This window comes from Rana temporaria, chromosome 1, assembly GCF_905171775.1.
Source record: "Rana temporaria chromosome 1, aRanTem1.1, whole genome shotgun sequence".
Taxonomy (NCBI): Eukaryota; Metazoa; Chordata; class Amphibia; order Anura; family Ranidae; genus Rana; species Rana temporaria.
Window position 1 is genome coordinate 488157347 of NC_053489.1, and position 26366 is coordinate 488183712.

Sequence of the window (26366 nt, forward strand, 5' to 3'; positions counted from 1 at the left end):
AGCCGGCCTACAAACACCTCCTGCTGTGGAGTAAGCTTCCCTCAGCTCTAGATCGATTTTACGACCGAGTACGTGCCGGAAGGTAACTACATCCTCAATCGGTAGGATAATGTGCCTAGCGAGTTGCATTAAAAATGAATCGGCCGTAGGCACGTTGTGACAGAAGAGGGAGCTGGACGCCGGCTGGCGCCCCTCTATCTCCGAGAGGGTCTCTGAAGCCTGAGCGTAATGGCCGGTGAAGCCCCTCTGGCATCCCATTCCTTCTCCTTGGTTGCTTTGTTGAAGCAAAGGCGGTAAGCCGATTATCTGGCAAGACTGGAGCCCCGCATACTCAGCAAGCGTTTGCCATGGGGCGGGTATAATAGCTCCGTTCATGGTGGGATGAAGGTGATCGTCTGCGGTGAAACCGACTATGACGGGAGCGGCTGTGACGCGAACGGCTATGCTATGAGTGATGATAGCGAGAGGCGACCTTGAGCGACTTCTGCGTGACCTGCCGGAAGCATGGCTTGATCCCGTCTGCCGTGAACTTGCGTCTTGTGACCCGATGGGGCTACCAAAAAGTAGCGTTGGTGGTCAGGCTCTCTTTTGTCTCTTCTCTACTTACCACCTACTGGACGGCCTCTATACCTAGTAGTTAATGGTGGTCTGCGAGGGCAGTGACCCCCATGAGAAGATAGAAGAGACAGCCCAGAAAAAATAGGGAAAGGAGAGAAAGTGCGAGACGTTAAATATGTCCCCCCCCCCCAATGAATTTTATTTATTCATTAAGTATTAGAAAGTTATATTTTTTATTATTCTTTTTATTTTTTATATTTTTTTTTTTTTTTTTTTTAATAATTAATTATATATATTTTTTCCCCTTCATACATTTAAACTTCCCTTTATTTATTTATTTAGGCTGTAAAATACATTTGGGCCAGCTGGGCTGGGACATCAGTGTACCAAACTTTATTATTCTTCACTCTGGCAAGGCAGAGCAGCAAAACGACAGCTTCCAGTCACCGCCGTAGGACTAAGTTTTTTATTTTATTTTTTTATTTTTTTTAATTCGCCGCTGCCGTCGCAGCGCGGATGACGCGTTCGCGCATGCGCGGAAGCGTCCCGCTCGTCCGGCGCCATCTTGGAAGAGGGCAGAGGGGACAGGCGGCGTCATCGTTGTGCTGCGCGCATGCGCAGACCGGCGTGGAGGACGCGGTGGTGATGACACAATATGGGGGTGCCAAAGGAATTACAAGACTCAGCGAGAGCTGATGCAAAAAGGTACCGGATATAAAAACAAACACTGTATGGCAGAAGTAAACATAAGTGGTGGTGACCCAGACAGTATGGGGGTGCCACAGCACACCGCCGAGAGAGCTGATCCAACACAAAGATACCAATATAAATAACCTTGATGGTAAATGCTTTACAAGGCTCGGAGAGAGCTGATGTAAAAAGGTACCAGATATAAATACAGACACTGCATGGCAGAAGTAAACATAGTGGGGGTGACCCAGACAGTATGGGGGTGCCATAGCACACTGCCGCAATATGAATTGATGGTAAATGCTTTAGAAAACAATACATTCATGACAGTACATAATGGAGAGGAAGAGGAGGAAAGTGGGGGTCACTGCGAGAATTGAAGCTTCTTTAAAGCTTGCTACAAATGTGCCAGATATTTCCATGAGCCCCTGAGACCACCAGAGCGGGGTTCCCACCATAAAGCTCATTTAGAGACTGTACAGGAGGGACTTCCAAACAGGAGAGGCATGAACCTGCTGGGGCGATGTGCGGTAAGAGGCATTACTTGCGTGTCCGTCCAATCCGTCAGGTGAGGATAAAAAAGAGAATGGTGCAGGGCGTCTCCCCTTCAAATTTATAGCTAACCAATCCTGTCAGGTTGTGGAGGCGGAGTCACAACCCAGTGTGTGTGCTGCCATGAATGCGTCAGGAAATAATTGTTGCTCTATATAAAGATGGCCTAGGCTATAAGAAGATTGCCAAGACCCTTAAATTGAGCTGCAGCATGTTGGCCAAGACCATAAAGCAGATTAACAGGACAGATTCCACTCAGAACAGGCCTCGCCATAGTCGACCAAAGAAGTTGAGTGCATGTGTTCAGCGTCATATCCAGAGATTGCCTTTTGGAAATAGACGTATGAGTGCTGCCAGCATTGCTGCAGAGGTTGAAGGGGTGGGGGGGTCAGCCTGTCAGTGCTCAGACCATACGCCACACACTGCATCAAATTGATCTGCATGGCTGTCGTCCCATAAGGATGATGCACAAGAAAGCCTGCAAACTGTTTGCTGAAGACAAGCAGACTAAGGACATGGATTACTGGAACAATGTGCTGTGGTCTGATGAGAAGATAAACGTATTTGGTTCAGATGGTGTCAAGCATGCGTGTCGGCAACCAGGTGAGGAGTACAAAGACAAGTGTGTCTTGCCTACAGTCAAGCATGGTGGTGGGAGTGTCATGGTCTGGGGTTGCATGAGTGCTGTGGGCACTGGGGAGCTACAGTTCATTGAGGGAACCATGAATGCCAACATGTACTGTGACATACTGAAGCAGAGCATGATCCCCTCCTTTTGGAGACTGGGCCGCAGGGCAATATTCCAACATGATAACGACCCCAAACACACCTCCAAGATGACCACTGCCTTGCTAAAGAAGCTGAGGGTAAAAGTGGTGGACTGGCCAAGCATGTCTCCAGACCTAAACCCTACTGAAAATCTGTGGGGCATCCTCAAAGGGAAGGTGGAGGAGTGCAAGGTCTCTAACATTACCAGCTCCATGATGTCATCATGAAGGAGTGAAAGAGGACTCCAGTGGCAACCTGTGAAGCTCTAATGATCTCCATGCCCAAGAGGGTTAAGGCATTGCTGGAAAATAATGGTGGTCACACAAAATATAGACACTTTGAGCCAAATTTGGACATTTTTACTTAGGGGTGTACTCACTTTTGTTGCCAGACATTTAGACATTAATGGCTGTGTGTGAGGAGACAGCAAATGTACACTGTCATACAAGCTGTACACTCACTACTTTACATTGTAGCAAAGTGAAATTTCTTCAGTGTTGTCACATGAAAAGATATAATAAAATATTTACAAAAATGTGAGGGAGTGTACTCAGTTTTGTGAGATACTGTATTTGTGTGTGTATATATATATATATATATATATATATATATATATATATATATATATATATATATATATATATATATATTGCATTTTATTACTGCATGGTATCTAGTTAATAAGCCAGGTCAATTCAAGAGGTTAACAATTTTGGGACAGATTCAGGTACAACGTACCCCGTTTACGTTACACCGCTGCAAGTTTTCAGTCTAAGTGCCCGATCCTCAAAGCACTTACCTGTAAACTTGCGGCGGTGTATCGTAAACCCGTCCGGCGCAAGCCCGCCCAATTCAAATGGGGCGGGTACCATTTAAATTAGGCACGCTCCCGCGCCAGACGTACTGCACATGCTCCGTTCGCAATTTTCCCGACGTGCTTTGCTCTAACATCATTTTTAGATCTAAACATCACTAAAAAAAATGTAGGAAAGTATTTTTTATTCCAAAAATATACAAATGAAGAACAATTCATTTTTGTTGTCCTCACAAATCTTTCACACAAATCACTCTCTGCTTGATTAATTTTCCTGAAACAGGTAGCAGAGTTTATCGCAGGTGATGCAATTGAACCACCAAACAGCAGATAGATTGAAGCCATTGTCCCCTTACATTGTGCATCATCTGCTATTTATTTGCTCTGAGATTATTGACTGCCATGGGAAATACTTATAAAACTCCAAAGAATTCAGACATCTTTACTATATTTACTGGATTTGCTGGGATATCACAGCAGTATTCCCTCGATTTATAACGTGGCAAAATGCACTGTTGACAATTGTTTAACCTCTTTCCACATTTTTCTTCACTTCTCTGATTATAATAAGAAATACATTCAGAGTATTTAACAAAATATCAATTGCAAGCCCTATATATAGTTTTAATGTGTGGGAAAATACTTTCACATGCTATATTAAACTTATGCATGCAAGAATATCAGAATTAGTTCTGGTCATGAAGGTTTTCATTACAAAGGGTAATCAAGGGACTTGAGAGGGATAACCCAGTGAACATGAGCAATTGGTTGAGCAAAGTAGCTCAAAGTTGCTATTTCTGGCATTCACTTCATCAAAAACCAGAGCCTTATGCTAGATTAGGGTCTTGTATAATGTTTTTTTTCAATACATTTTGTTGAGAGCACTCACAGCAAATAAGAGAAGTTCATTGATATGGTTCACATACAATGTAAGTGTTTTTGCGAAGAAAGCTCCTCCCTTGTCCTTTGCAGCTTATTAATAAAAAGCTGCATAGGATTAGGGAGGAGCTTACTTAAAGTGTATGTAAACCCTATCAATGAACTTCCTATTAGTAGGTGCAGTTCTGTCTTTTTTACCTTTTTGGTTTACCTTGTTCTTCTACCAAAACACCTGATTTTAAAGGTCCATCAGTCAATCTCTATGGTATTATTTTATCGCTTCCATAATTCAAGTCTGCATGGAGACAGATGTATTCTACACACACTGATGACAGGTTTCCCATCTAAAAATAGGAACTGGTGTTCTTTAAACCACTTGTGTGTGATTTTAAAAAGGTATTTGGGAATTTTAGCAGTCACAAACCCCGTAAAAAACGTATTGTCAAGCCAATTTGTGCTCTAGTGAAGCTGTCTTGATCCTGTCTTGATCCTATCTGAATGTTATGCAAATAATTCACCCAATCCAGTTTTTCCTGTGTGCTTTTCAATGTAGTCTTTAAAAGAGGAACAAAGCTATCCGAAAAAAAATGCAAACCTTATTATTTTGGTATGTTTTACAAATATCACACTTAGGTGAAATCTTTTAAATTAATAGACTTTGACGGTTATATTTTGGTGTACATATTAGGGATGAGCTTCGTATTCGAGTCAAACTCACGTTCGACTTGAACATCGTATGTTCGATCGTTCGTCGAATTACGAATGTTTTGGGCCGTTCGCGCCAAATTCGAGTGGCATTTCACGGCCCATAATTCACTGCGGGATCGCAATGCATTGCTGGCTGATGATTGGCCAAGCATGCACTATGACCCGCATGCTTGGCCAATCACAGCTTGCAAAAAACAGAGAGCCATAATTGGTCAAAGCCAGGGTGACTTTGGCCAATTATGGCTCAGGGGGGTTTAGTACACGCCCCACACTATAAAAGGCCTGCGGCTTTAAAATTAGCACTTTTGAATTCAAACGTTCGAGTCCCATAGACGTCAATGGGGTTCTAAATGTTCGCGCAAACGTTCGGTCCGTTCGAAAGTTCTGGTGCGAACCGAATGGGGGGGTGTTCGGCTCATCCCTAGTACATATCTGTGTCTGTGCTAATTACATTAAATTTGGGAAGAATTACAGGGAAATATTTTTTTTTTCTTTTTTTTAATGGTATAACAATGCATGTCATCAGTATGATGCTGTAACTTACAATCCCAGATGTGGTTTAGAAACCAATTGAATATTTCCAGTAACTTAGGGCCAAATCCACAAAGAGCCGGCGTAACGTAAATTTTTCCATTCAAGTTACACTGCCTTAAAATTTCTACCTAAGTGCCCGATCCACAAAGCACTTACCAAGAAATTTTCGGCTGTGTAACTTAAATTCCGCCGGCGCAAGGCGTTCCTCTTCAAATGGGGGCGATTCCCATTTAAATTAGGCGCGCTTCCGCGCCAGCCGTACTGCGCATGCTCGTGACGTCATTTTCCCGACGTGCATAGCGCGAAATTACGTTACGCCAAGCTTTGTGGATCGCGTCGGGTCAATAAAGTTGCGTCGGAAAAAAAAAAAGATACGGCGAAAAAAAAAAAATTCAAAACAAAAAAAAAAATTGCGTCGCTGGACAGAAGGGTCTGCTTTTACATGGTGTACTAACTTTACACTTTGTAAAAGCAGCCCTAATTTTGCGTTTGCAAACTAAAACTTACGGAGAAAAAACGAAGCTGAAAAGCTTTGTGGATCTCCGTAAGTGCTAATTTGCATACCCGAGGCGGCATTTCGACATGAAATGCCCCCAGCGGCGGATGCGGTACTGCATCCTAAGATCCGGCAGTGTAAGTCCCTTACACATGTCGGATCTTCTGCCTAACTATGGAAAACTGATTCTGTGGATCAGTTCCATAGTTAGAAACAGGGATACGACGGCGTATCAGTAGATACGCCGTCGTATCTCTTTTGAGGATTTGGCCCATATAACTTAACCTCTGCCCATAGTGTAAATGTATTAGTGAAGCCTAGGAGTAAACATGTAATAAATCTACTGATGTGGCTTGTGTATGTGGCCGCAATATTCTTTATACAGTAGATATCTCCAGACTGCAGACAGCAGCCAAGAACAGCTTCAGGGGATCTTTTCAAATAGTCAGACAGTATTTTATAGTAAAATAATATATAAGATAAAATAATAAAATCAATGTAAAGGAAAGTAACATATTGCCAATGCTTATCATAGTTAGTTTAGCACACATACATGACTACATAATATATGCTAAGTTTATACTCAATTTGATAGGACTATTGCTATTGGTAGGACTGTTTGCCTGCTTATTCCTCAGAACTATACCACACTAAGTGTGATTTCTAAAGATGGTAGAAGGCTTGAGCTGTAATGTGTGAAAAAGGAGGGCGCTAGAAAGTGATTATAAGAAACACTCATTATTTATAAAATATACTAAAGTGAGAAAAATACAAATCATAAAATTCTCCCAAGTGGATAAACCAGTGATATACAATAAGTGGTAATAAATCTTTAAAATAAATCACCAAAAAGTATTGCACACATAATATAAGCCCATAAAAAAAGTGTTTGACTCTTTCTAAGGAAAAATATACAAAGCAAAAAAGATAAAAAAATTGTCCCAATTTAACCACTTAGCCCCGGGCCTGTTTTTCAGAGTCGGTGTTTACGAGACAAAACCATTTTTTTTTGCTAGAAAATTACTTAAAACCCCCAAACATTATATATTTTTTTTCTAACACCCTAGAGAATAAAATGGAAGTCATTGCAATACTTTTTGTCACACCGTATTTGCGCAGCGGTCTTACAAGCGCACTTTTTTTGGAAAAAATTCACTTTTTTAAATGAAAAAATAAGACAACAATAAATTTGGCCCAATTTTTTTATATATTGTGAAAGATAATGTTACGCCGAGTAAAATGATACCCAACATGTCACGCTTAAAAATTGCGCCCGCTCGTGGCATGGCGTCAAACTTTTACCCTTAAAAATCTTGATAGGCGACGTTTAAAAAATTCTACAAGTTGCATTTTTTGAGTTACAGAGTAGGCCTAAGGCTAAAATTAATGCTCTCGCTCTAACGATCGCGGCGATACCTCACTTGTGTGGTTTGAATACCGTTTTCATATGTCGGCACTACTCGCGTATACGTTCGCTTCTACGCGCGAGCTCGTCGGGACGGGGCGCTTTAAAAAATTTTTTTTTGCTTTTCGCATTTATTTTTATTTATTTTAGAATTTTTAACACTGAAAAAAAAAATTAAAAAAAAATTATCACTTTTATTCCTATTACAAGGAATGTAAACATCCCTTGTAATAGAAAAAAGCATGACAGGTCCTCTTAAATATGAGATCTGGGGTCAAAAAGACCTCAGATCTCATATTTGGGCTTAAATGCAAAAAAAAAAAAAAAAAAATTGGAAATGTCATTTTTTCAAATGACAAAAAAAAAAATGTTTCTTTAAGACGCTGGGCGGGACTGACGTTTTGACGTCACTTCCGCCCAGCGGAGCTATGGGGACGGGCGAAGGAGATTTTTCCTTCAGTCTCGTCCCCGCTCACCAGCCGGATGGTCGCGATCTCCTCCGCCGCTACCGACGGCTACGTTAAGCGGCGGAGGGCGCGGGAGAGCGGCGGGAGGGGGGGGGGGGGCCCTCTCCCGCCACCGATAACGGCGATCTCGCGGTGAATCCGCCGCGGAGACCGCCATTATCGTTAACACGGCCGCCCACAGAAGAGATGAATATCTCGATTGTGGCAGCAGCTGCTGCCGTTACCGAGATATTCATCTCTAAAGTGAGGACGTATAACGACGGTGGGCGGTCGGCAAGTAGCTAAAAAAAATAATAATAATATGATTTATTTCCAAAATCCATCCACCAACAAAAAACAAAATCTTGCTGTAAAAGGATTGTTGTCCAGATAGTGTAGACTTGTTCCTTCACCATACGCAAGGATAAGACACCCAAAGTGCACAGAAGGGGAATGTGCTTACCAGACTCAATGGATCTTTTTGATTAGAAAAAGATCTCATGTGCTTAGCAGGAGCGTGCCTGCACACTTGGCCATAAACGGGAGATGTGGGTATTGGCTCAAGACCTCCATTGCAGAGATGGAACATGGAATGAAAAAGCCAAAACTTCCATAGTGCAAACCATTTATTAAAATAATAAAATGACAAAACAAAAAAGGCCAAATGGCCGCTTACATTAAAACTGGGGCTGCAGACTCGTAAGGAAAAGCACTTGTGGTTCCTCCACTTCCTCGACGGCGTGCGTTCCACCAGTCGGAAGCTCAAGCCAGATTGCCGGATGTGACGTAGGGAGTACACGTGACCAGGAGCTTAATAATTTAATTGAATTAATCACTTTTAGATAATTGGCACGGATTTATTCTTTTTAAATTACTTTAGCTGTAATGTGTTGATATTTTATTTTATCATAATGGCATTTCAGGTTTGCTGTGAGCAAAGTATTGTGTCCTTAAAGTTCATATCTGAACATTTTAAACCAATAAAAAGTTAACTCTTTTCTTAAAGCATACTTAAACAAATACGTTAAACTTAGGTCAAATACAGGACAATGTCTGGGCATGACTAAATGCACTTTCTAGTTAAATCTATTGCAAATCCCAATTTCAGATAGAGGGCACCTTAAAAAGAAAAGGAAAAAAGCACTGAGGTATGGCTCAGCCATTTAATAAACCTCAAAGCCCTGAGGACATTCTCATAGCCTAGTATAGCAACACAGGGAAACTGCAACCATGACAACCTCGAAATCCAATAAGAAGAGAGAAAAGTGGTGTGAAATAGAAGACAAAACGACTCTGAAGGGACTGAAAAATTGTTTTGTGACAATAGGTGAAGAGATTAAGGCTCTGCAGTATGTCTGAGCTGTCACAAAGTTTCAAAGCCTGCACAAGAGACTCAAGCACCCTTGAAAATTCCATTGTCGTCACATAGGATGTTTTGGAGTGTACTTTCATTCCAATCGAAACAGTTATTTAGCTTAAAGAGCACAGTCAATTTTATTTGCTCAAACTTGTACATATAAAATTATATTGAAATCACAAGCCAATGCTTTTGATCCTGCAAGCAAGCTTTCGTACAAGTAAGGGCAAAAGTAGAAAAAAAAAGTACAAACTGTCAGTTTTCTGTTTTCCCTTATGAAGGTTTATGCAGTTTATGCCTATTTTTAAGGCTGTTCAAGACAATGCTCTCAGGTTTTACCTTTGGCATTTGCTGCAAAGTGTATAATCCATTTTTCAGTATGTTTGGCACCATGCCTCAGTCACTGTATGCAGTTTTCTTCAGTAAATCTTTTTTTTGCAAATCAGTAGCTAAGCTTCTTACCCGAAGATCCTGACAGTGACAACAGTTCCTGTTACAGGTTGACAACAATAATCCACAGTCTCTCAGTCTTCACCATTGTTGTAAATCTGTTCTGATGCTGATTTATAAGGCCATTGGGTGGCAGCCCAACAGCCAACTGAAGGAGTGCACACAGCAGGCTAAAGACACTGCTGCTTATAGAGATGCGGTGGCTTAGAATTTTCAGCTTGCAAGTGATGTAACTGGTAGGATTTTTTAGGTAAGAAATGTTTCAACATTATCACAACAAATTGTTTGATTAAAGGGATAATATGCCATTACATAAGCCAACTGAACTGGCAAGCCTCAGGTGATACATAGTAATGAAACAAATCCTCATAAATAAGCTCTACCTGTTTATCTGCACCTTTCTCCTCCAGAGCCTTCTAAATTCACAGTTTAGATGGTATTCCCCAGCTTCCAAGAGCCAGAGGTCAGGGATCTGATGCCCCACACTGCACAGTACAGAGCACATAGCTGAGTACACTCTGAGACCTAAGTAAAGTAAATTGACCGCCAACACCCCCCCCCCCAATATGTAGCACCCTGGAGTTTGGGCAGGGTAGCTCCTAAATTTACCTGCCTGGCATTGCTGCACTTTTCTCTTCTGCCGCTAGGTGGCTGGGTACCTGGTGGCATTAGATATGAGAATGGCAATGCATGGTCAGATTATGGGTATATGGGGCATCTCAGTCAATGGGCAGGGGTTTTCTTGAATCCCTTGGCCTGATGGGAGGTGATCAGTGTTCTGTGCCACTGGGATGGCTATCTGGGTGGACATGTTTTGTATTGCCCAGGTTGCTAGGCCGGAGTTTGGCCTATCCTGGGCACATCTGACTGAAAGGCTATCTGACGGCCTAGCACAATGTGTAATGACACCATTGTTAGATCCACATTGTTAGCCCCAGACTAGAAATAACAACTGGATTACACTCAAAAACTACACACCCATACTAAAGGTGCTATTATGAAAATCCCATTTATCTTCACACAGACCAGGCAACATGACTGTTTAGGAGTGTTAGGCTGCATTTGCATAGGCTTTTTCCAGTGGTAAGAATCTACTGAGGCTGCCGAAAGCCTGTTATTGCACTACACGGGCTTGGCATGCACATCTATCAGCACACAGCCAAGATCACCCATTTTAGTACACAGAAAAATTAATGTCTAGTTAGCATTAGTGATTAGGCTTAGTGATGAACTGAAGTTCAATTCAGGAGGGGGGGTTGGAAAACTTACTGAAGTCCAGATACCCTAAGAAAGTGGATGGAAGCCCAATCTCCCATTGACATTAAAACATTAAAAATGCTAAACTCCTTTACATAACATGCCTGGTGGTGCACTGGATCTGCATGTGAATGTGTATCTGGTATGAGTTCCAAGAGGGAACCCTATGCAAAAAAAAAAAAAGCTTGGAGTTCCCTTAAAGGAAAAGGAGATTGCAAGCCTGTGACCAAAAATCTCCCCCCTAGGGAAGGTTACTGTGCCTTCTAATAATCTTTTGCCAAGAATAAATGTGGGGAGACCCTTGTCCTAATCAACATGGGGTGTTTAGCAATGCAGGTACCGACTCCCTGAGTGGGATGCTCCCACATTCAGCAGCATTATTAATACAGGTGCTAAATGTATCACTTCCCACTGTAGGTGGATGTTTTACTTGGCTGAACACTAAAGTGCTCTAGTGCAAAAAAAATGTACCCATATATGTATCCACATTAGATTCAAAGATTCACAATCAACAAAACATATATCTAAAACATCCAAAAAAGTCCCCAAAAAATATTACTAGCAATCTCCGTGATTAATAATTCAAGCCAAAAAATATTCATACAAAAGTCTTTTCAAACTTTCTTTTTAACGATCCCTTTATGCTTCCATATGTGATCCACCACCACTAAATGTCCTAAATGAAATTACCGACTCTTGTTGCCGGAAAGATTATAAAGCAGCTCAAAATGCCTTCCCTATTCCGGGAGCATTCCCCTGCAGTAATCCTTGTGATGTGATCCTCTACTGTTTCCAGATAGACAACCGATCTCTCAGTGGAACCAATTGTGCCAATATAGGAGAGAGAAAAAGCTTCACATGGCATAATTTAAAAAGTATATTGCACTTAAATTTACAAGTGTCAAGGCTGACACAGGAAAATAGGCATGTGTGTAATATATAAACGAAGTAGCTCCAGCTATAAACTTCACAGTAATCTAGCAAACCAGTCTCAACAGTGTGATGACGACACTTGTAGTCCGAGCCCGAGCTAGAACATTTTTTTGGATGTTTTAGTTTTTTAATCTAATGTGGCTACATATATGGCTACACATTTTTTGTACCAGAGCACTTTAAGTATATAATGGTTTACATGATAGGATTTGCATATATGGTAATTCTTTTTTTTCATTAATTTTATAGCAAATTTTTTGTCTCACTCCCAATACGTTGGCACTTTCGTATAAGAGCACACAGCTTTTTACACTCAGGTCCGGATTCACGTAGAATGGCGTATCTTTGTGCGGGCGTAACGTATCCTATTTACGTTACGCCTACGCAACTTTTACAGGCAAGTGCTGTATTCTCAAACGAAAGTTGCGGCGGCGTAGCGTAAATAGGCCTGCGTAAGCCCGCCTAATTCAAATGTGGTAGATGTGGGCGTGTGTTATGTAAATTTTATGTGACCCCACGTAAATGACGCTTTTTACGAACGGCGCATGCGCCGTCCATGAAAGTATCCCAGTGCGCATGCTCCAAATTAACCCGCAAGAAGCCAATGCTTTTGACGTGAACGTAAATGACGCCCAGCCCTATTCGCGAACGACTTACGCAAACAACGTAAATTTTTTAAAATTTGACGCGGGAACGACGTCCATACTTAACATTGGTACGCCGCATGTACGCCTCATATAGCAGGGGTAACTTTACGCCGGGAACGTAAACTGCGTATCTGTACTGCATCGGCCGGGCGTACATTCGTGAATTTGCGTATCTAGCTGATTTACATATTTCTAGGCGTAAATCTGCGTACACGCCCCTAGCGGCCAGCGTAAATATGCAGTTAAGATACGACGGCCTAAGAGACTTACGCCGGTCGGATCTAATACAAATCTATGCGTAACTGATTCTAAGAATCAGGCGCATAGATACGACGGCTCGGACTCAGAGTTACGACGGCGTATCTGGAGATACGCTGGCGTAACTCGTACGAGAATCCGGGCCTCACTGTTCTTTCTATTACAAAGTATTTTAAACATTGCAACAAAATAATTACAGAGACGCAATTACCTACAATAGTAATACTTGAATATAGTATTACTATATATATAGAAAATATATGAATACTGAATATAGTAATACTTGAATAGTAATATTGAACATACCACAGATTTTAACCTTTTTAATACTCTCTCCAAATATTGTGTAGGTTCACTCTGTTTAGGATCACCTTTCCTAAAATAAAGGCACACTCAGACAGCAAGTAAAAAATTTACACTCAGTTTTACTTGTTCGAGGGTAATATTCTAATGCTACATGCAGTCAGTTGGATACTTATATATATTTATATATATTATATATATATATTTATATTTAATCATTGACAAGAGTGCCTAAGAGAAGGGAGCCACACGAGAAACATAAGAGATTGTAAGGTGGTCCAATCCTACCGTCAGCTTGTGAGATTTTGAAAAGTTGACCTTATAGAGAGAAATGTCTCCAACCTGACTTAAAAGGTCAAAAAGGGTGTAAGGGCGAGGTAGGGGTTTTTAAAAAGTGTAGAACATCATCCACAATCAGATTTTGTGATATTTGAGGGGCGTTCAAGTCAAACTTTTGAGTTTATATAATAAAAGAACAAACTTCAAGGAGTGGAAACTGCATTTATTTTTCAACATACTTCACTGCTACATTAAAGGGGTTGTAAAGGTAATTTGTGTTCCCTAAATAGCTTCCTTTACCTTAGTGCAGTCCTCCTTCACTTACCTCATCCTTCGAGTTTGCTTTTAAATGTCCTTATTTCTTATGAGAAATCCTCACTTCCTGTTCTTCTGTCTGTAACTACACACAGTAATGCAAGGCTTTCTCTCTGGTGTGGAGAAAGCCCCTTGAGAGGGGAGGGGGTGAGCAGGAGTGTCAGGACGCCCACTAACACACAGCTCCTTTCTCTATCTGCAAAGTAGAGAGTGTCCTGACCCTCCTGCTCACCCCCTCCCCCCTCAAGAGGCTTTCTCCACACCAGGGAGATAGCCTCGCATTACTGTGTGGAGTTACAGACAGAAGAACAGGAAGTGAGGATTTCTCAGAAGAAATAAGGACATTTAAAAGCAAAATGGAAGGATGAGGTAAGTGAAGGAGGACTGCACTAAGGTAAAGGAAGCTATTTAGGGAAAAAAAAAATGTTACTTTCACAACCCCTTTAATTCACTTATCCCAGGGTGAAAAGCTTTGGCATAGAAAGATTTGTCAGTATGCCTGAACCATCCTAGGACAGCCTGCTTTACTTCGTCATCAGTGATGAAATGCTGACCTTTTCTCTTGTGCAATTTCACAACAGGTTATGCATCGATTATCCATGATTAGGCATTACAAGCTCTGAATGTTCACAGGAATGACTGCTGTCAGGGCCGTTTGAAGGAATTAGGGGGCCCCAAGCAAAATGGACATGGAGGCCCCCCCCAGTGTGCCCATCAATTGTCGCTACTGTGCCCCATCAGATGCTGCCAGTGTGCCAATCAATTCTCGCTACTGTGCCCCATCAAATGCTGCCAGTGTGCCCATCAATTGTCACTACTGTGCCCCATCAAATGCTGCCAGTGTGCCCATCAATTGTCACTACTGTGCCCCATCAGATGCTGCCAGTGTGCCAATCAATTCCCACTACTGTGCCCCATCAAATGCTGCCAGTGTGCCCATCAATTGTTGCTACTGTGCCCCATCAGATGCTACCAGTGTGCCAATCAATTCTCGCTACTGTGCCCCATCAAATGCTGCCAGTGTGCCCATCAATTGTCACTACTGTGCCCCATCAAATGCTGCCAGTGTGCCCATCAATTGTCACTACTGTGCCCCATCAAATGCTGCCAGTGTGCCCATCAATTGCCGCTACTGTTTTTCATTTGCTTTGCTCACCTTTTTATCTGGACGCTCTTTCACTCAGTCTAGTCTGGTGGGGCAAACTTCAGCGCCGGTCTTCTCTTCCTGGTTCCCTGGTCCAGGCTGGGCCGCTCGGGCAGGAGGAGGAGGAGCCTGGATGAGGCCGCGTCGGAGATTTGTGGCCCTGGGCTGCAGCGGAGGTCCTCTGGAAGGGAACAGCTGGCTGAGCCGAGCCGTGGATCTAAGGCACTGGTCTGGCATGGCAGAATGCCGCCGCTCGCCTCCGCTGAAAGGTCACTGACTGGACTGGAGGTCGGAGGGAGGACTCAGAGTCAGCGGTGAGTGCTGCTCTCTCTGCTGCTGCTGCTGCTGCACACTGAGTGAGCACTCAGTGTGCACTTCCTGTCAGTCCGGCCGGGAACAGGACACTGAATCTCCTGTACCGCACGGTACTCGGCCGGACTGACAGGAGGAAAGAAGAGGAGCTCGGCCACGCTACAGCCTGGAAAGGGGAAGTTGGGGGCCCCAGGCCAGCTCAGGGCCCCAAGCAATTGTTTGCTTTGCCTGTCCTGTAGCGACGGGCCTGACTGCTGTGGGCTGGGAACCACCACGGCCGAGATCATCACTGACGGACATACAGCAATCTTTCAAATATTTACAGCATTCAAATGTCTTACTTTAGCTGAGCATCTCATCACCGTACTGTACGTCTTCTGTAGATATCCACGGTTTTATGCCTTAGTTAACAAGAAAATGAATCACCACCTACTGTTCCATACGCTCACTAACACTTTTGTTTGCCATCTTGATCAATGTTCTCTGGTTTGGCCCACAACATGTGATCAGTAATAGGATACACTTGCCATTTACAATTGCGTGTAGCACTGACATGTTAGCATACCTTTTTATACCTGTAAGATTACAAGTCCCAGTTTGACTTGAACGCCCCTCGTACGTTCCCCACCTGAATGCCTGAGATGAGCACATTAACACTAATTTGCTCCACCAGGGGCTCCATAGATAGGGATAAAATTATAGGGGAGAGAAGGCATCCCTGGCAGGTTTCATTACTGATTGGGAATGAGGAGGAGAGGAGCCCAGGGTTCCACATTTTGGCACAGGGGACCATATACAACACTTGAATAGCAGAGTATATATGCCCAGTTTCACACTGTCTCTTCATTTTTCTTTTTTTTTTTTCTTACTTTTATTGCTATCTCAAGGAATTTATACATCCATTGCAATAACAATACAGCATGACAGGTTCTCTTTATGGAGAGTTCTGGGGTCAAAAAGATGGATGGTTCCCAGGTTGTGCGATCAGTAACGTTAGCCCAGGAACCATCAGGAAGTGGCGGGGGTGGAATCTCTCCCGCTGCTTCTAAAAGTGATCTTGCAGTTAACCTGCTGCTGGGATCACTTTTATCGGAAAGCCGGCCACCTAATGGAAAGAATGATACTGGGGTTTTGGCATCTAGCTGCTGCCATGACCCCGGTTTTTAACATACAATACATGCTGTACATCCCTGCACTTCACCCTGGTTATGAAACATTTGCTTTATATTCAATGCTGCTGTATGGAATCATGCTGCTACAATTTGGTGTGAGATAAATAATTGCTACAGTTTGGTGTGAGATCTATGATAATTCTCTTAATATTTGTTAACCAGTCAGCTAAGATAAATTGCCTGTCTGTATTTTTTTGAGCCAAAGATAGATGAATTTGTGCACAGGAGGAATACTTCAAACAAGACAAAATTTAGAATTGTAATACACATTTATTGCTTGAATAGTCTTACATTGCTCTCACAGCAAAATGTTCTAATTTGCCATTATGAATTTGAAAATACATTTTGTTAATTACATAGCAGGAGAAATAATATGCTGCATGTTAATTGCTGATCATTATTCACTGACAAGTTTTTTTTTCTGATCTCTCTGAGGCAGGAAAAGAGAAGTAGTGATCGCAAATATGCTCAGGCTTTCTGCCAGCCAACAACTGCTATGTACTGTACATCTTTAGTGTCAATGTGTGCTTATTGCTGCTCAGGATCTTAAATGAAGGGCTGCAACCTGTCAGGAAATGTATTTTGCCACTTCAGAGCTGTTGCCACCACTTAGCAATAATATGTGACCATAATTGGCCAGGTAATGATAGAGCACAAAAGCTGAATGGGAGGGTATTATTGTTATTACACATTACAAACAAGCAATAGATGTAGGAAACTGTATGTTTGAACTAATAGGTTTAAATCAAGAAGAAGACAATTTACTAAACTGATCCGCTAGAGCTAGTGTAGATACTCTCGTACAATACATCTATCTTTTCTTGAATTATGAATGTTTTTACACTTCTAATGAAAAAAAAATGTAGCACTAATTCCCTAGTGAGCTGCTAAGATGTTGAGTCCTCCTGTTCCCAGTGGTGACCCATCCTGATCTGACCCAAAACTCACAGACACACCAGTACCAACAAGATCTGTAATGGTGTTTAGTATAAATTTCTCTAAAGGCCTGTACACAAATCGTAATTCCTTTGGAAATTCTGATGAATTCCATTGGAGTTTACATATAGAACTTGTTCTCTTTTCCTCCGATGGAATTACGTCAGAATTCCAATGTGAATTTGGTCAGATCGTGTGTACAGGGCATTAAAGTGGTTCTAAAGGCAGAAGATAAAAAAAAAACTTCTGTGTGCAGCAGCCCCACTCAGCCCCAAAATACATACCTGAGCCCCATCTCAATCAAGCAATGTTACACGAGAGCCACAAAGAGCTGGCACTCTCCCTCCTCATTGGCTGAGACAGCAGTGGGCGCCATTGGCTCCCACTGCTATCAATTTAAGTTAGCGATCAACAAGGAGATAGAGGGGGCATGGCCAAGCCTCTGTATCTGAATGGAAACACAGAGCAGTGACTCGGCTCGCTATGGGGGAACTCGGGAGAAGAGAGGGGCACAAAGTGCTGGCGGATGAACAGAGATGAGGAGGATCAAAGCTGCTCTGTGCAAAACCAGTGAACAGAGCAGTTAAGTATAACATGTACAATTTTTTTCCCCTAAATAGCTTCCTTTACCTTAGTGCAGTCCTCCTTCACTTACCTCATCCTTCGATTTTGCTTTTAAATGTCCTTATTTCTTCAGAGAAATCATTACTTCCTGTTCTTCTGTCTGTAACTCCACACAGTAATGCAAGGCTTTCTCCCTGGTGTGGAGTGTCGTGCTCACCCCCTCCTGGACTACAGGAGAGTCAGGATGCCCACTAACACACAGCTCCTTTCTCTATCTGCATCGTAGAGAGCGTCCTGACTCTCCTGTATTCCAAGGGAGGGGGCGAGCATGACACTCCACTGCATTACTGTGTAGAGTTACAGACAGAAGAACAGGAAGTGAGGATTTTTCAGAAGAAATAAGGACATTTAAAAGCAAAATTTAAGGATGAGGTAAGTGAAGGAGGACTGCACTAAGGTAAAGGAAGCTATTTAGGGGAAAAAATGTACCTTTACAACCCCTTCTGCAAGCAGCCCTGCCCCTTTCTCTCCTGACTGGCTAACTGAGTTTGATTGACAGCAGCGGGAGCCAATGGCGCTGCTGCTGTGTCTCAGCCAATCAGAAGGGGAGTCCCGGATGGCCGAGGGACTCGTGGACCTCACTGGATAGAGATGGGGCTCAGGTAAGTATTAGGGGGGCCGAGGGGGGCTGCTGCACACAGAAGACATTTTATATTAGCATAAAATGCATTAAGATAAAAAAAAAACTTCTGCCTTTATAACCACTTCAGCCACGGAAGTGACCCCTGATGACCGTGACATGACCATGGTCACACGCGTCGGGACATACAGGCACCGACAAGCTCCCTGCTCGTGGTGTTTTGAATTTTACTGTGATTAAGAAAGTTTGGAAAAAAACGTACTACACTATTTGGAATCCCCCCTTCTTCTTTCCAATCTTCTTTTCATATTCCAAATGTCATATGAAAAGTTCCTGATGGGTTCAAACTGACAAGATGGCCATGGTCTTCATGCACAGCGATGCCACGTGTCCAAATACATCACCCTACGTGGCATTTCATTGTACCCAACATCATCAGGAACCATGTGTGTAGGTCATTGAATACTGCAGTCAGAAGGTAAGTCTTCAAGAAATCTTAGTTTTATTTATTAATCACTGTTTCAAATTTTAATTGACTATGGATATTAAGGGGAACCCCACACCAAAATATTAAAAAAAATGGCGTGGGGTATCCCTAAAAATCCATACCAGGCCCTTATCTTATCTATTACGGCTACGTGGATGTCCTCCCAGAATCGCACTCCCGCGTGCCCCATGGGGCGCTCATCATGGATCGCGGTAAATTGCTGCTGAAAATGGCTGTTTACCACATGATCGCTCCGTCCAATGACGGAGCGATCACATGTAAACAAACCAGCGTCATTTGATGACACCGGTTCCTCCCTTCTCTCTCTGTATTGATCGGTAGAGTGAGAGTGGAGAGAGCGGGTGTCAGCAGCGCTGTGGGCTGGATCTGTGACTATTGGAGTCACAGATCCAGCCATCCCTGCTCAGCCATCCCTGCAATACCCTGTGCAATACTCTGCAATACCCCTGCGCAATACTCTGCAATACCCCCTGCGCAGTACTCTGCAATAACCCCTGCGCAATACTCTGCAATAACCCCCGCGTGATACTCTGCAACACCCCCTGCGCAGTACTCTGCAATACCCCCCTGCGCAGTAATCTGCAATACCCCCTGCGCGGTACTCTGCAATACCCCCTGCACAATACTCTGCAATACCCCCTGCGCAATACTCTGCAATACCCCCACACAATACTCTGCAATACCCCCGCACAATACTCTGCAATACCCATACTCTGCAATACCCCCTGTACAATACTCTGCAATACCCCTGCGCAGTACTCTGCAATACCCCCTGCAAAATACTCTGCAATACCCCCTGCGCAATACTCTACAATACCCTTGCACAATACTCTACAATACCTCCGCACAATACTCTGCAATACCACCGCACAATACTCTGCAATACCCCCGCACAATTTTCAGATATTGGCACCATAGCTTGTGGACGCTATAACTTTCACAAAGACCAAATAATATTCACCAATTTGTACTTATTTTTACCAAAGATATGTATCAGTATCAATGTTGGCCAAAATTTATGAAGAAAAATTACAAATTTGCTAAATTTTATAACAGAAACATAGAAAAATTCATTTTTTTTACAGAATTTTCAGTCTTTTTTCTTTTATAGCGCAAAAAAAACAACGGTGATTAAATACCACCAAAAAAAAGGTCATTTGTGGGAAAAAAAGGACAAAAATTTCATTTGGGTACAGTGTTGTATGACTGAGTAATTGTCATTCAAAATGTGAGAGCACCGAAAGCTGAAAATTGGTCTGGTTATTAAGGGGGTTTAAGTGCCCAGTGGTTAAGTGGTAAAGAACACTTCCCCTGCTCTTACCCGGGGATCTTTCATATCATCTTTGTTGTCCAGGTAGATCTGAACCTCTGAAAGGTTACCCAACCCTGCCTCATGCCTCGTACACATGACCATTTTTCTCAGCAGGAAAAAAAATGAAGTTTTTCCCGACGTGATTCCTCTCCAGCCTGACTTGCATACACACGTTCATGCAAAAAAAGTCCGTCCAAAGCGGGGTGACGTACAACAGGTACGACGGGACTATAAAGGGGAAGTTCCTTTCAAATGACACCACCCTTTGGGCTGCTTTTGGGCTGCATACTTGATTCTGAGCATGCATATTTTTTTCCCTCTCGGAAAAGCATACACACGACCGTTTTTTTGCGACGAAAAAAAGACTGACGGGAAACACGACGAAAAAAAAGAGAGCTGGTTTCAATGTTTTTTGCGGTCAGTTTTTTAGTCGAGAAAACTGCTAGGGAGCATACACCCGACCGGTTTTCATGACCAATATAAAAAATGGCAGTTTTCTCGCCGTGAAAAACGGTTGTGTGTACAAGGCATTAGAGTGATTCTAATAGGAACACAGAAATCACAAAATATAATGGTTCTAGCCCACTGTATTTATAAAGCTGGAGTGTCTCTTTCAAAAAACAAATCTGGCATATACACAAGAATATGGTGTCTATTAATTCAGATATGCTGCAGCCTGTCAAATGAAAGTAATTTATAATATGAGGAAATATGTTCCAACCTTTTTAATACGCCATGAATGACAGTCTTACAGTTCTTGGAAACCCATTAACATGAGCATGAAACCTAAACATGGAACCTATGTTTGAGAGCAGCTGCAGGTGGTTAACCTCTTTAGGACTGAATGTGAATATGCCTTTAATAATTTACTAATGTTTTAAGGGATTTGAGCTGTGATTTATAGACTTGGGTTTACCAGTGACATTCCAAAACACAACAACGAGATGTTTAGTGCATAAAAATATAGCAAGCTGTCAAGAAATTGATAGAGTGTGGCAAAACCGGGTGCTCAGAGGAGTTAGAAACTAAATACTACTCAGGGGCTATAATTTATTGGTCTGTTCACTGGAAAGCCTGAATGCTGAAAGTGTAATCAGCAGTTTTGTTTTTGTTTTTGCGTTTTATAATCTTTCTTGATTTTCTTGTTTGCATCATTCTTTAAAAACTTAACAATGCAAAGAAGAATTTGCTTCCTTACAGGGATGTTATTCATTGATACTTGATTTAGAAAGCAGATTGAGGAAGTTCTTACTTTCCTCTTTATGCATCTATTCAGTATGTGCAGGGCCGTCTTTAATATGGTTTGGGCCCTGGGCAAACATTTTTTTTGGGCCCCCCTCCAGCTTATTTTGGGCCTGGCTGGTTCACATGTATGTGTTTTGGGGCCCTCATTTGTGCAGGTACAGCAGCCCATTGATTTGAATGGGCTGCCATGCCTTTGTTTCCTGCAGAAAAAAGGTACATTCAGCATTTTAAAAATACAGTTGCCTTGAAATCCATTCTGCTTTTGCACCATGCTACTTACCTGCAGTTCTTGCACACACAAACGCACTGTGTTTTTAAAAGCGTGACCTAAACGTCTAAAAATGCAGCAAGTTTGACAGTGCGGGAACTGCAGATAAGTCACAGCAGACAGCAGAATGGACAGACAGTGCTGTATTTCAGTGCTTGATGGGCATAGGCGTGCCGTGTGCGCAGCCTATTACATGAGGCATGCGCTTTTCTTTGCAGGAAACGCAGGCATGGCGGCCCATTCAAATGAAATGTGGGCCGCCAAAACACATACATGTGAACCAGCCAGGCCCAAAATAAGCCCATCAAGCAGTTAAATACAGACAGTAATGCCATGTGCTCTGAGGCCTTACTCAGCCTGGACTGCAGGTCTGGTCTGTGATTTAAAGAGTTCCTCTATTTTACACATGGCATGGCATGGGGTCCCATGGTGCTAAAGCAGAATGGACAGACGGTGCTGTGACCCCATGCCATGCCATGTGTAAAATAGAGGAACGTTTTAAAACACTGACCAGACCTGCAGTAAATCATCAAATATTATAAAGACTTTGGGCACACTCTACAGAAAACTTCTGTTTACAATATAGATTAGCAAACAGTGACATACCTTGAGGAGCAGGACATGAAGAAGTCAGCCTCGGGAAGAGCAAACTGGGGATGTTATAAAATCACATTCTAATTCACTTTTATATACAAGCAGCACCCAGTGGCAGGAAGGGAGAAGTGCACGTCTAAAGGGAAGCCAGGGGTGCTGTACATTTTAAAACACTGGGAAGGGAAGCAGTACTGTCACTGGCTGCGTGCCGCTGATGATTTTCAGCCTGATTTGTGGGCAGCACAGGGGCTTAACGGGCGGCAGGGCCGCCATCAGGAATTATGGGGCCACTTACACAGCTTCAGGCATGGGCCCCCTGGAGCAGAGAACCGGGATGGGGGGGTGCTGCCGCCTGAAATTGAGAAACAGGGGGGGGCTGCCACGAATTTATAAGCGGGGGGCCCTTTACAAAAAAAGAAATACAGAAAGAAATTAGGGTTGTCCCGATACCGATACTAGGTTACAGGTAGCATCCCTGCTACCGCCGACTGTGTAATACGCGCCGGGAACATTACAGCTTTGAATAGCTGTAATGATTGGCGCCACGCATAGACACTCCCCCTTGCTCGGGTGAACTGTCCAATCCCGAGCGAGGGGGAGTGTCTATGCGCAGCGCCAATCATTACAGCTATTCTAAGCTGTAATGTTCCCGGCGCGTATTACACAGTCGGCGGTAGCGGGGATGCAGGTAAGCGGGATATGGGGGGGAGACATGGCTGCATAATGGGGGGAGACATGGCGGGCTATGGGGGGGAGACATGGCTGCATAATGGGGGGAGACATGGCGGGCTATGGGGGGAGACATGGCTGCATAATGGGGGGGAGACATGGCGGGCTATGGGGGGGAGACATGGCTGCATAATGGGGGGAGACATGGCAGGCTATGGGGGGAGACATGGCTGCATAATGGGGGGAGACATGGCGGGCTATGGGGGGAGACATGGCTGGATAATGGGGGTAGACATGGCTGGATAATGGGGGGAGACATGGCTGGATAATGGGGGGAGACATGGCTGGATAATGGGGGGGAGACATGGCTGGATAATGGGGGGAGACATGGCTGGATAATGGGGGGAGACATGGCTGGATAATGGGGGGGAGACATGGCTGGATAATGGGGGGGAGACATGGCTGGATAATGGGGGGGGACATGGCTGGATAATGGGGGGAGACATGGCTGCATAATGGGGGGAGACATGGCTGCATAATGGGGGGAGACATGGCTGCATAATGGGGGGAGACATGGCTGCATAATGGGGGGAGACATGGCTGGATGGCTGCATAATGGGGGGAGACATGGCTGGATAATGGGGGGAGACATGGCTGGATAATGGGGGGGAGACATGACTGGATAATGGGGGGAGACATGGCTGCATAATGGGGGGAGACATGGCTGGATAATGGGGGGGAGACATGGCTGGATAATGGGGGGGAGACATGGCTGGATAATGGGGGGAGACATGGCTGCATAATGGGGGGAGACATGGCTGCATAATGGGGGGAGACATGGCTGCATAATGGGGGAGACATGGCTGCATAATGGGGGGAGACATGGCTGCATAATGGGGGGAGACATGGCTGGATAATGGGGGGAGACATGGCTGGATAATGGGGGGAGACATGGCTGGATAATGGGGGGGAGACATGGCTGGATAATGGGGGGGAGACATGGCTGGATAATGGGGGGGAGACATGGCTGGATAATGGGGGGAGACATGGCTGGATAATGGGGGGAGACATGGCTGGATAATGGGGGGGAGATTTGGCTGGATAATGGGGGGAGACATGGCTGGATAATGGGGGGGAGACATGGCTGGATAATGGGGGGGAGACATGGCTGGATAATGGGGGGAGACATGGCTGGATAATGGGGGGAGACATGGCTGGATAATGGGGGGGGACATGGCTGCATCTGTGGGGGGACATGGCTGCATCTGTGGGGGGACATGGCTGCATCTGTGGGGGGACATGGCTAGAGGGACATGGCTGCATCTGTGAGGGGACATGGCTGCATTTGGGGACACATTTTAAAAAAGTATCGGTATTCGGTATCGGCGACTACTTGGAAAAAAAGTGAATAGGAAAAAGGTACAGCGCAATGAAATAAATAAAAATAAATAAATATAAATAAACAAATGTGAATTGAAAACCTGCACAAGAAGCGCCAGGTTTAATTGAGGGGTAATAAGATAATTGAATGGACAATGAAAACCAATCAATAAAATGTGATCAATGATAAAAAATATTATATGAAAATTAGACCAATAAATTTTGACATATCATTGGAAATTCTTAAAAAGGGTGCCAGAGTAAATTCCACAAACCAATGTGCAATAAAATAAATTTTAAAAGGCAAGAATAAAAAAAAAGGAAAAAGGACTATAGTGTTGAAATAGTCTTTTGTGATGCTAAAAGAAAAAAGTCCACAAGTGATAATCCAATGCAGCGCTGTTTCTATGATACTCTAGACGTGACACCAGACATATCCTGAACAGACTCTCCACCAGAAAAAGGACACCCAGGTGTTGAGGTAATGTAGTCTCCTTACCACACTAAATGACCGCTACAGCGATCGGGATAAGCTCAGATAGAAAAGTCTCCCACTGAGACTAGATGGGAAGGAATCCTGAATGGGTCCTGTGCTGTTGCCTCCAGAATCCAGCTCAAAGGGAAAAGATACAAGAAACATCCCCCATAGCGTAATAAAGTTTCAACTGGCAATATTTATTATAGCTGTAAACTGTATACACTCACATTTAGGGTAAAATTACATGCAAATAGGAACCAGAGCGACTGGCTGTAACATCAAATCTCGGCGTCTCTTCCACACGTTCTCCCGGGAATACGCGCGGGAGAACGTGTGGAAGAGACGCCGAGATTTGATGTTACAGCCAGTCGCTCTGGTTCCTATTCGCATGTCATTTTACCCTAAATGTGAGTGTATACAGTTTACAGCTATAATAAATATTGCCAGTTGAAACTTTATTACGCTATGGGGGATGTTTCTTGTATCTTTTCCCTTTGAGCTGGATTCTGGAGGCAACAGCACAGGACCCATTCAGGATTCCTTCCCATCTAGTCTCAGTGGGAGACTTTTCTATCTGAGCTTATCCCGATCGCTGTAGCGGTCATTTAGTGTGGTAAGGAGACTACATTACCTCAACACCTGGGTGTCCTTTTTCTGGTGGAGAGTCTGTTCAGGATATGTCTGGTGTCACGTCTAGAGTATCATAAAACAGCGCTGCATTGGATTATCACTTGTGGACTTTTTTCTTTTAGCATCACAAAAGACTATTTCAACACTATAGTCCTTTTTCCTTTTTTTTTATTCTTGCCTTTTAAAATTTATTTTATTGCACATTGGTTTGTGGAATTTACTCTGGCACCCTTTTTAAGAATTTCCAATGATATGTCAAAATTTATTGGTCTAATTTTCATATAATATTTTTTATCATTGATCACATTTTATTGATTGGTTTTCATTGTCCATTCAATTATCTTATTACCCCTCACTTAAACCTGGCGCTTCTTGTGCAGGTTTTCAATTCACATTTGTTTATTTATATGTATTTATTTTTATTTATTTCATTGCGCTGTACCTTTTTCCTATTCACTCATCTTTAAAATTTTGTATCTACAATTTTTTGGTACTTGGCAGCACTTTTTTTATTTTATTTTATTTTATTTTTTGGTTTATTCTGCGCAGTGTTTTTTTCTTTACTAGAAAAAGTTTTTCCACTTGAAAAAAAGTATCGGCACTTGTACTCAGTCCTAAAAAAGTGGTATAGGTACAACCCTAAAAGAAATAAAGAAAAATATATATAAAAAAAGGGGTGTAGCCATCCGGGGCCCTGGGGACCTCTGGGCCCTTTAATAAAAAAAAAAATATATATATATATAAAACATATATTTTAAAAAGGGGGTTGCCATCTGGGGCCCTTGGGACCTCTGGGCCCTTTAATAATTTTTTTTTAATAAAAGTAAATTACAAAAAAAAGGGGGTTGCCATCCGGGACCTCTGG